Here is an 11,851-nt window from a genome sequence, read left to right as displayed (position 1 = left end):
GGAGGGGTAGTATGGTGGGTGGTAACGGAAAAACTGAAATTTAAAAAAAAAAATCTTTTTTTTGGAGAGGGGGTAGGGTGGGTTGGTGAGGGTGGGGAAGGTTGAGAAGGAGCTTTGGAAAATGTTTTCCCTTCTCTTGCTAAGGAAAACATTTTCCTATGAATTGATAAGGAAAATATTTTCCAAAACATTTAAGACAACCAAACATGGGAAAATTGGAAAATATTTTCCGGAAAATATTTTCCTTCGTACCAAACACACCCCTAATTCTATATCTGCAACTTGATGATCATGTGCTGCAAGTATATAATGTTTGTGTCGACTGAACTCTTTCAAATGTTCCACCAATTGGTTTTCAAAGTCCTTTGGTTTCCCAAGTTGATCATTGTACCCTAACCTAACTACACATCGGAACACCTTGTATTCTCTAGTCTCAGCATGTCTGAACAAGAAACGTTCCTCTAGCGCTACTTTACTTATAGGAATGGATTTAATCGACACCAGAACTATGATAGAATGGATGGCGGAATATTGGAGACAAAGTGAGGAAATATTGGCGGAATCCCCGGAACTAATTCAGAGTAAAGTAGTCCTATTCCAGGTACTCTTTTGATGTCTGGATTTTTGGCTAAGTCCGTAATATAGTCACTCGAAACCTTGTTATTGAGCTCGAATTCGTATCTATGTTTTTGAACATAGTGCCAAATCCCCATAACGATCACGAGCACAAATGAGAAAGCCAAAGGTAGAAAACCATCTTGCATGAACTTTGTCAGTTGAGCGGATAGATATATAGATTCTATGGTAACGTACACCACGTAGAACAGGATAATTCGCCATATGCTGATTTTCCACATAAGAAGCATTATTAATCTGACCATGTTTGTGGTTATAATCTCAGCAGTAACCACAGCGATACCATAAGCATGTCCCAATTTCTCCGTTGTTTTGAAGCAGAAAGTAACTAGAATGCAAGCAACCATTAGGAAGTAATTCAACTCGGGGATGTAAATCTGACTCTCGTGCTTTGCAGATGTGTGAATTACCTTCACCCTTAGGAAACAACCTAGACTTTGGCACCAACATCAAAAATCAAAATGGTTTCATCCATATCACATAAAAAAGGTAGCCCGGTGCACTAAGCTCCTGCTATGCCCGGGGTCGGGTAAGGGCCTGACCACATGGATCTATTGTAAGCAACGTTACCCTGCATTTCTGCAAGAGGTTGTTTCCACGTCTCCAACCCGTGACCTCCTGATCACGTGTCAGTAACTACCAGTTACGCCAAGGCTCCCCATGTCACATCAAAACATCATTTATTTATATGCACGCGGGAGACTTGCCTGGAACTGATTCATAGAAAGTATTCTGCACATTTTCAGGGAATTTCGAGAGGTAAGCAGCTTGACCACTGTAAGCTGAGAGCAACGCTGGAAATAGGACACAGTTGAAGCTTATCTGCGATAGCATTGTAAAAAAAAATTTACACAATTATGTCAGTTAAAAGATAATCACAAGTAACTCTACTTAATAGTATTGATTGGTAACGTATAATAAATAGTAAGTAACATGTTATAAAATGTTAATTTACATTGATGGTGTAAAATATTCGTAACACCTTTAGTACATATAACTGAAATCCATATAGAAATGAACAATACTTACTTGAACAGACCGCACACTGAAGTGACCCAAATCAGCAAACATAGCTTCGGATCCTGTAAATTGTTTCATAAAATAGTCCATTTGAGAAATAAGCTACCGAGTTTAACTTTTATAAACGGGCTGTGTAAATAATATACACAATCAGGTCGTTTAGAAGGTTATTACAAATAGTGTAAATAAAATTTTAACCTGTAATGCAAAGGAGAAGTCCACCAAGGGAAAGCCATCCTTTTGTACCATTTCTTTTGAAGTAGTCAATAATGTATTGGGGATTAAAGGAACGTAAGACACTCACGTCATACTTGAACAAGTTATAGAGACCAATGCCACTTATAAACAAAAACCAAATGCAAATGGCTGGAGCAAATGTATATCCCACTTTGTCTGTACCAATTCGTTGAAAACAGAACAGGGCTACCAGTATTACAATTGAAACACCCACAACAGCATCTGCAATAAATCATTATCCATTAGTTGTCTTAATCAGTAAAATCGAAACAAAAGAACAGGAGAGAGAAAAATACTGCTCCCTCCGTTTCATTTTGCATGTCTTAGCTTGATTAGGTACAAAATTTAAGAAGTTGTACTCTTAAACTAAATATGTGTTACTGTGTATAAAATAATAATAATACCCTTTGACTCTTTTGGTTATCAACACGCCATGTTTATCTTATAAGGAAGCGTCATTACCGTTAAAATTGAAATGTGGGAATTGAATTTATTAACATTAAAATACGGTATTCTTTTTTGTACAGATTAAACAAAGATACATAAGTTGCAAGAGTAAATTTTTAGCATCCTATTGTAGTTATACTACAAACAATTTATGCTTTATGGTATTTGTAACGGACAAATTAGTACGTCGCAATATCTAGCTCGCGTTAGGCCGTCACAAAAGCAGAGGTAGCAACTAGCAAATTTTTTTGACGGATTATCACCTTGGCCTAGAGGCTTTATTCCACTTACGGCAGAGAGAACTGCATGAAAAAGCACTGTTATTTATCTGTATTGTTGTAAGTAAATAAAACAGTAATCTTTCTGAAAAATAAAACAGAAAGTTAGTAGAAATAATTCTGAAAAATAATATTCAAACTTCAAAATAATTTTTGAAACGTTGAAGAAACAAATCGAGCCCACTGAATATACAGTGTGTCCTTAAGGAAATTATTCCCCTCAAGTACCCGAGGTTATGAAATATATCCTCCCAGGATAGAACGATTTAACTCATCAGTGTATCGGTACCTAAAACTCTGGTGATCAGCGAACCACTCGATGGTCGTAAAACACACTGGAATATTTTTTGCAGAAGAAGAAGAAGAAGAAGATTCAGAAAATTTCGTAAGTAAATATTCTGGGATTTGAAGGTCTATTTATAGCCAACTTGGTGATGTTTCTGAAGAGGTTTGCAACCTTTCAGAATAGTCATGACTGTTGGAACAGGTGTGACCCTCTGAAGAGGTTTGCAACCTTTCAGAACAGTCATGGCTGTTGGAACAGGTGTGACCCTATGAAGAGGTTTGCAACTTTTCAGAATAGTCATGGCTGTTGGAACAGGTGTGACACTGTTTCAGAACAGCCATGGCTATTGAAAATTTTTGCGGGAAATTTAAAACGAATTTAAATTAATCCGGGAAAGAAAACCGGGCTAGACCGGGTCGCGGGTCATCCCTCCATTTCTTTTTTTCCACCATTTTCCATTCACACCTCTTTTGTTATTATTTATTAAATAACAAACCCAACAATCCCCCACATGAATGGGGAATGGCTATAAACTTAAAGGAATGCACGGACGTGTGTGTTTTACAAGCAAGAATTGATTGCATCTGGATAAGTAGGTTTCCCTTTGAACTTTCCGTAATGAACTTATATCGGATATACTCGGTCAATCGGTAGATTTGATATCTTTGAACCGTCGAGCTTTGTTGTATACCTAGACAACATAAGTCACACAATCAATCCTTAACCATCTATGGTTCTCACGGTTGTGTTCGTTTCAGCCATGAACACCGCCTGGTTTCATGAGTGCTTAGAGAATCGGCCTTTACTTTCATTCTCCTTGAAGCGGCTTACACTTCACACTCACATAGGTGATTCCTAAACGTGTAATCCTAAAGACACACTATCTGGTCATATCCTGCCAGACTTAGCAAATCATTAAAAAGCTTTAAGCTTTATTGACTCATCAAAAAGCCTTAATGCTTTACCTCGTTTTTGAACATTGTCTTCATCACGAGAATGGGTTGAGTTAGTTGACAATGTTGAACCGTCATTCATAACTTTGTTTGATCTCTTTGAACCTAGCTCTTGGGATCTCCAGTCTGCTAGGTAGAGTTACCGCCATGATGACTTGTCCTAGGCCTTTAACCCCATTCCCTTTGATGATCTTTCAACTGCCTCTCTAGATAGGCCTTTTGTAAGTGGATCCGACACATTATCTCTTGACTTTACGTAGTCAATTGTGATAACACCACTAGAGAGTAGTTGTCTAACGGTATTGTGTCTCCGTCGAATATGACGAGATTTTCCGTTATACATAACGCTCCCTGCCCTACCTATTGCCGCTTGACTATCACAATGAATACATATAGGTGCCAAAGGTTTGGGCCAAAATGGAATATCTTCCAAGAAATTCCGGAGCCATTTAGCTTCTTCACCGGCCTTGTCTGGCTATAAACTCAGCCTCCACTGTAGAGCGGTCAATGTACATTTGTTTGGACGATTTCCAAGACATCGCTCATCCACCGACTGTTTAGAATCGGTTGAACCGGTGATCTAATTTGCATCACTATACCCCTCTATTATCGTGGGATACTTATTATAGTGCAAAGCATAATTTGGAGTATATTTCAAATACTTCAAAACTCGTTTCATTGTCATGAACGTTCAATGCAAACTTCCTTATGTTGTAGACTAATACGTCTCGATTTTTGATTGCATATCAGATTATTGATTACACTTAATGTAGTAATAATAACAACAGCTGGAATGATTGGCATCAGTTGTGGCCACAACCTTTTAATATATAACACATTTCGTAATCATTCCGCCATTTTCAAGCATTTGTATGCTATTCATTCATATGTCTATATGATATGCAAATTATAGCACCTCCATTCATGAATCAAATCCAACTTGCAATGGATTTTGGTCATGTTCATCGGTTAGTTCACCTCATTATAGACCAACGTATTAATATATTCGTTCATGAACGGTCATGTCTATACAGACGTATCTTTATATGAAAAGTCACAACCTTCAAAGTGACATCATTTCATAAAAGAACTAAACAAAATAAATTTTCATTAAAGAAAATGACTTTTCGAGAAAGGCATGTGACCAACTTCCGAATTAGTAGTTTCATCAACTAGTCTTTATTAAGACTAAACAACTGATGATTTTACCAACTACTATATCAATGGAGTTCAAAAATTATATAATTTAGACATTACGTCTAACATTGGATTTTGTCATGCATAAGCTAAAAGCCCCCACATTTTAAATATTTCATCAACATATCATATATAATCAAATAATGACTATATGATTTGAAGTATTCTTAACGTAAACACATTTGTTTACACTCATTAATTTTTGAAACCGTTTGATAATATTATTTGGTCAAATCTCGCATGTCATTGTTTACTAAACAATTGTATCCAAACGTTACGACTTTTCCAGTTTCTCGGCCGGAGGAACAACAGTACGGCTTGACGAGGCTATCGTTGTTTGCACCGACAGTCGCAGAAGGAATTCCATTCTCATTTGCCATTTCTTACAGTGAACAACAGAAGAGATCAATTAATGGCAAAACCAAAACAGTAAATAATACTGTAATTAATAAACAGTACGTAATAAAAACAACTGAAGTTTTTATATACTGTTTTACCAAAAAAACGATGAAGTTTTTATGTTCTTCAAATCGTTTTCTGAATTTCAATACTCTGATGAAGTTTTTATATCTTCAAATCAGAATAATAAAATTCAGACAGAATACAGAATATAATTTAATAATTTCCTTAAGATTGTTATTTATCTGTATTGCTGTAAGTAAATAAAACAGTAATCTTTCTGAAAAATAAAACAAAAAGTTAGCAGAAACAATTCTGAAAAATACTATTCGAACTTCAAAATAATTTTTGAAACGTTGAAGGAACAAATCGAGCCCACTGAATACACAGCGTGTCCTTAAGGAAATTATTCCCCTCAAGTACCCGAGGTTATGGAATATATCCTCCTAGTATAGAACGATTTAACTCACCAGCGTATCGGTACCTAAAACTCTGGTGATCAGCGAACCACTCGATGGTCGTAAAACACACTGGAATATTTTGTGCAGAAGAAGAAGAAGAAGATTCAGAAAATTTCGTAAGTAAATATTCTGGGATTTGAAGGTCTATTTATAGCCAACTTGGTGATGTTTCTGAAGAGGTTTGCAACCTTTCAGAATAGTCATGACTGTTGGAACATGTGTGACCCTCTGAAGAGGTTTGCAACCTTTCAGAACAGTCATGGCTGTTGGAACAGGTGTGACCCTATGAAAAGGTTTGCAACTTTTCAGAATAGTCATGGCTGTTGGAACAGCTGTGACACTGTTTCAGAACAGCCATGGCTGTTGGAAATTTTTGCGGGAAATTTAAAATGAATTTAAATTAATTCGGGAAAGAAAACCGGGCTAGACCGGACCGGGTCGCGGGTCATCCCTCCATTTCTTTTTTTCCACCATTTTTCATTCACACCTTTTTTGTTATTATTTATTAAATAACAAACCAAACAAGCACCACATTAAACAAAACTGCCGATCATATAGTTTGAAATTGACAATAAATCTATGAGTACGAATGTACGATGGAGTAATATTTATTTAGTAACCTGAGATGCAGGGAGTAAGAACTCCATAGCCAATGACCATAGAAGTTCAGAGAATGGCGACGAAGACGAGAAATATTTTTGCAAATTTACTCTTTTCCAAATTATGTCTGATCTTCTGTGCTCGTCTAAATTGATTGGATGGTATCTCTCTATTGTAATGTGATTTTTTATACTTCAATACCACACAAGAGGGGGGTAATTTGTGTGGTGATCAATTTTTCGCTTAAACTGATTATGAAAGGACCTGGTTCTTCTATGTGTTCCTAATACTACTGTTGCGGAATAATAAATGCAGAAAGTAAAGAACACAAGTATTTTTACGTGGAAAACACCTGGCTCAAAAGGTGAAAAAACCACGACCTACTTTCCAGTATGATTTTCCCAAACTCTCCACTAAAATCATTGAGCCAAAAACTGCATTTACAAAAACTCTTTTGTAAACCTAGGACTAACTCTAATCCCGTTGTAGCACACAGCCTCTAACTGTTGCGACAACTTCAAGTTAACTCTAACTTGAAGACTCTGAGTACCTATTATAATTACCTCTAGATAAAGCTGAAAGGTACAATATAAAACCACCTACTACAATTGAACTAGAATAAAAGACAGACACTTGGAACTGGTTCTTCTATCTAGTTCATGCAGCTTCAGGTTTGCACACTTGAATCACACACGAACTGCTTGCAAAATTGCCTTGCTATTTTGCTCTCAATTCACGTTTAACTTCTGCTTATGTGCGTTACCTGTAAAAGAGAACAACACTGATATTTATAGAGTAAGGAGCCATTCTCCTTATCAATATGCAACCTTTTCGATCAGGATCAGGAGATATCAAATCTGTTAAGTTAGGTTTATCTCCTTCACGTGCATCCCACATGCTCAAGTCTATCCACATCTGTGCTCCACTGAGATGGACTTGGTTCATGTCTGAGTTCCTTTGTCAGTCTTCAAAACTAACCTTTACTTGGGCCAACAAATTCCCCCTTTTTGATGATGACAAACTCTGTGCTTTTCATACACTTAGGCCTTGCTAGAACTCATCTCAATATCAATGCAATGTTAGAAACATTTTTTACTTATCATCAAGGACCAGGTTCATTAGGTTATAAACATCACTATTCAGAGTATAAAGCATAATTTCTTTTCCCCCTTTTGGTATCATCGAAAAGTTGCATAAAAATGTGTGATTCCCAGATTTTAAAAATTACTCATGGCCACTAGGGCAACTGCAAATGATTCATGGATTAATCATCAGTAATCAACTACACATTCAAACTATCAAGGAAATATAAACAGTCAATAAGAGCAAAAGAAGCAAACTTCACTGATAGAGAATGGCTATTTACTCAACAATAAAGAGGGAAAATTGAAGAGGGTAGTTAATTTTCTGTTACCAAAACAAAAAATGGGAAAATGGAAACGGTTGGATACAAATTTGGTCCAAAAAATTAATCAATCAATCGATCATTTGACCGAAGCCGAAGCCGAAGCCGAGCCGAGCGAGCGAGCGACGACGGCGCGGGGCTTGCCTTCTTCTCAACTCTTTAAGAGCTAGAAGAAGAGCAATTGCTTATATACCCATTAAAAATCTCTTCCTCTTCCAATATGGGACAATGTCCCTTTGTCAAGAGGGGGGGGGGGGGTAGGAGAAACTTAAAATTTCACTTAAAAGTTTCATTTCCCTCCATTTCCCACTCACCCTCTTTTAAGCATTTAATATACTTAAAATCCCAACAATCCCCCACATGAATGGGGAATAGCTATATCACGGAAATATGCATGAAAAAACTGTGTGATTCGCAAGCAAGGATTAATTGCATCTGGATAAGTAGGTTTCCCTTTGAACTTTCCGTAGTGAACTTATGTCGGATATACTTGGTCAATCGATAGATTTGATATCTTTGAACCGTCGAACTTTGGTGTATACCTAGACAACCATAAGTCACACAACCAACCCTTAACCGTCTTTGGTTCTCATTGTTGTGTTCGTTTCAGCCATGAACACCGCCTGGTTTCATAAGTACGTAGAGCACTGGTCTTACAAATTCTCCTTGAAGCGGCTAACACTTCACACTTATATAGGTGATTCTTAAACGTGACATCCCGTAAATACACTATTTGATATACCCCGTATCAAATTTAGAAATCATTAAAAAGCATTAATGCTTTATCCTTGGTACTGATCATTGTCTCTTCACGAGAATGGACCAAAATTTTAGTTGCCAATGTTGAACTGTCATTAATGACTTTATTTGATCTCCTTGAACATAGATCTTGGGATCTCTAGTCTTCTAGGTAGAGTTACCGCCACAATGACTTGTTCTCGGCCATAGTCCCATTCCCCTTTATGATTTCTTAACTACCTCTCTAGTTAGGCCTTTTGTAAGTGGATCCGACACATTATCACTTGACTTTACGCCCCTACTAATAATCTTTAATAAAGACGAAAAGGAGTACTCATTTTATGTTTCTATATATGAATTTTTACATTCCTATACCATATAGGAAACCTTATTACCCTCAATGTTTAAGGTTTGATATAATTACATTTAGTATACCAAATTACCAATTCTATACCATAGTATATTTTAAGGGTACAATTAAGAGGCTTTTTCCTGATTGTACTTGAGGATCTTCGGTGTATTAAAGTTCATTGGGCAATCACTTATATGGTAATAGAAGATGGATCGAACAGGCTACACAAAAAATTGACCAATCAAATTTTCTAGATTACCAAAAAATTGACGGCAAAACAGAACATCAATTAAAATACAATGAAACATGATAAGGCTTTGTTCTAGAAAAATTATCTGCCAAATAGAAATAAAAAAAAAAAAAATGAAACAAAACCAACTTCACACCAAATATGCAATAGGTAATTTTGGAATTGTCTGACAACACATATTACAATTTTAAACAAATGCTCTTATCTTCCAATCTTTAAAGATTCAATAGTAAAACCAACAAAAGCAATCAAAACAATTAATTGGTAAAAATTTGAACCAATTCAGCAGCACATTGTCGTCTTCCACTTGCACCTTAATATCTCCAGATTTCAACCCTAGCATGTCCACAACGAAAACGTAGGAATTTGGGTATTCCTTCATGTCGGCTGGTGTTGCAGCCATTGCCTTAGCGTCAGAATACAAATAATCTGTAATTTATGTACAAAATATTAATTGGTACATTGAATTTTAATATCCCAATTCCCATTCAATTGTAGCTTAATTGGTATTTTCGACATAATTGCATTTTTTGCAGAAGATTTTGTAGAAGTTTTAGTCGTTTTTTATTTGTGAAAACAGAAAATAAAGCATCTACAATCAGAATACAAATAATCTACAATTTATCTACAATTTCTGCAATATGTCTTCTTCTTCTTCTTCTTCTTCTTCTTCTTCTTCTTCTTCTTCTTCTTCTTCTTCTTCTTCTTCTTCTTCTTCGAGTTTCAATCTGAAATTCAGTCAAAACCAAGTCTAATCTTCACCAAAACCCCTCAAAATTGAGATATAAACTCCAAACCATATTCCCGATTATTTTCAACAACACCTAATCCAAACAAATAATGATTTTTGAAAACCCAAATTTGAATTCAAAGTTTTCAAGCTTTTTAATGGCTGTCAATGGTGGAATTGCTGCTCTCTTTTCATTTGATTTGTATTACTGAAATTTGCGATTGAGAAATAGAGAGAGATGTAGAGAGAATGTCGACGAACAGAGCTTTTGCAGAACTGGTTTCTACAATTGGAATTGAGCTTCTGATTTCGACGAACTGAGCTTTTGATTTGTGTCTTAAGCGAAAATATCGAAGAACAAATCTGAGCTTTTGAACAGATTTGATTTCGACGAATTGAGCTTTTGAACAGATTTGATTTGTGGCTAAATCAATTAGAAGATTCTGTTCCTGAATTTTAGCACGCCTAATTAGGAAGATTCAGCTACTAATAACTGTGCACATTTTTGGTAATAAAGTTTCATATATGGTATAGGAAGGAAAAAGTCTCTTGTATATATTGCATGCATGTGGGATTTCTGTAATTGATTTAATTCAAAATTTTATATTAGTGGAGTAAAGAAGTTTTAGTTTGAAGAATTCTAGGATTTTAAACCTTTAAGTATTTGTTTTGACACACCTAACACTTCGCTTGCAGTTTTTTTTTTTTTTTTTTGGTCAGCTTTTTACTGCAACCTGATATTCACTACAAGAGAACATGCAATTATCTTGAGATTTAGCTAGAAAAATCAAATCCCTAATTATCTACATCTTTGCCTAGAAAGTTCTTATTCCTTAGCTATATTTGTTGTTTGAAAATTTAGCAACATTTTTTATCGGAATTAGTCAATTAGGAATTAGCTGCACATGGTCCTGCTATACTCTAGCTAGGAAAATCTATAGCTAATTTAAGTGAAAAACAAAATTTCTTAGTTAACTAATTGGTTTTGAGCTTAAAATTTGCGGCTAATGTTTTCGGTGGTAATAATAAATTTCTAGCAATAAAATTCGTTTTTTCTATTCTTCCTTGATAATTTTCATGTGTGGTTATAAATTTGCTCTTTGTAACATTAAAGTCGCAAATTATTTTTGTAACAGCAAAGTCACTACACTATACTCACTACAGATGAATACAAAGTACAAAATCCAAACTTCCAGAAAAATAACATTTTGCTACCATATATATGCCACGTCATAAAATTTAATAAGAAAATCCACCTAATCATAATCCACATTTAAAACATAAACAATTAAACAATATATCTAAATTAACAAAATAAATTTTAAAAGAAAAACGATTCCAACATTGAAAACCACTTAGCCTTTGTTCATATTTCCTCTGGATGGACTGCTACTTTGCCCATGCTGATCAGTGATGGAAAGGAGCTAGACTTTGCCTCTTTCTTCCTTTCGCAACCGTCGTTCTACCGGTAAGTCTCTGTAATTGCTCGTTAGAGATTATTTGCTTTCTTCTCTTTATTTTGTAGGTGTAACTTTGTACTGATTCCTTTACACAATGCTACTTTTAGGGTTTTCTTATTTAATGTAATCATGAAATGTAAAAGGTAATTAAGGAACTATGTGTTGATTGTCGTGATAATAAGTCGTCTTTCTCCATATGTAAAAAAGAACTAATAAATTAATTGGAGTATATTTTGGGATGCTTAATGAACTGCTTCATTCGGAGTTAATTTTGACTTGCTAATCCTCTCTTGTATGATTTCTTTTTCTGTTCAGATCTCTCTCGTCTGGTAAATCATGGACTCATTGTCAGTGGCAAAACATATGCCCTAAAAGGTTTTATATTTGACAGCTTAAAAATCC

The 11,851-nt window shown here is 35.5% G+C and overlaps 1 pseudogene; it reads right to left on the bottom strand.

Annotated features, from left to right (window-relative positions):
- Window positions 1-9,662, bottom strand: part of LOC109231576 — a 10,526-nt pseudogene extending 864 nt beyond the window's left edge.

The sequence above is a fragment of the Nicotiana attenuata genome, chromosome 8, assembly GCF_001879085.1.
Source record: "Nicotiana attenuata strain UT chromosome 8, NIATTr2, whole genome shotgun sequence".
NCBI lineage: Eukaryota > Viridiplantae > Streptophyta > Magnoliopsida > Solanales > Solanaceae > Nicotiana > Nicotiana attenuata.
The sequence above is the reverse complement of the archived record's forward strand: the minus strand, read 5'-3'. Positions and strand labels throughout refer to the sequence as shown.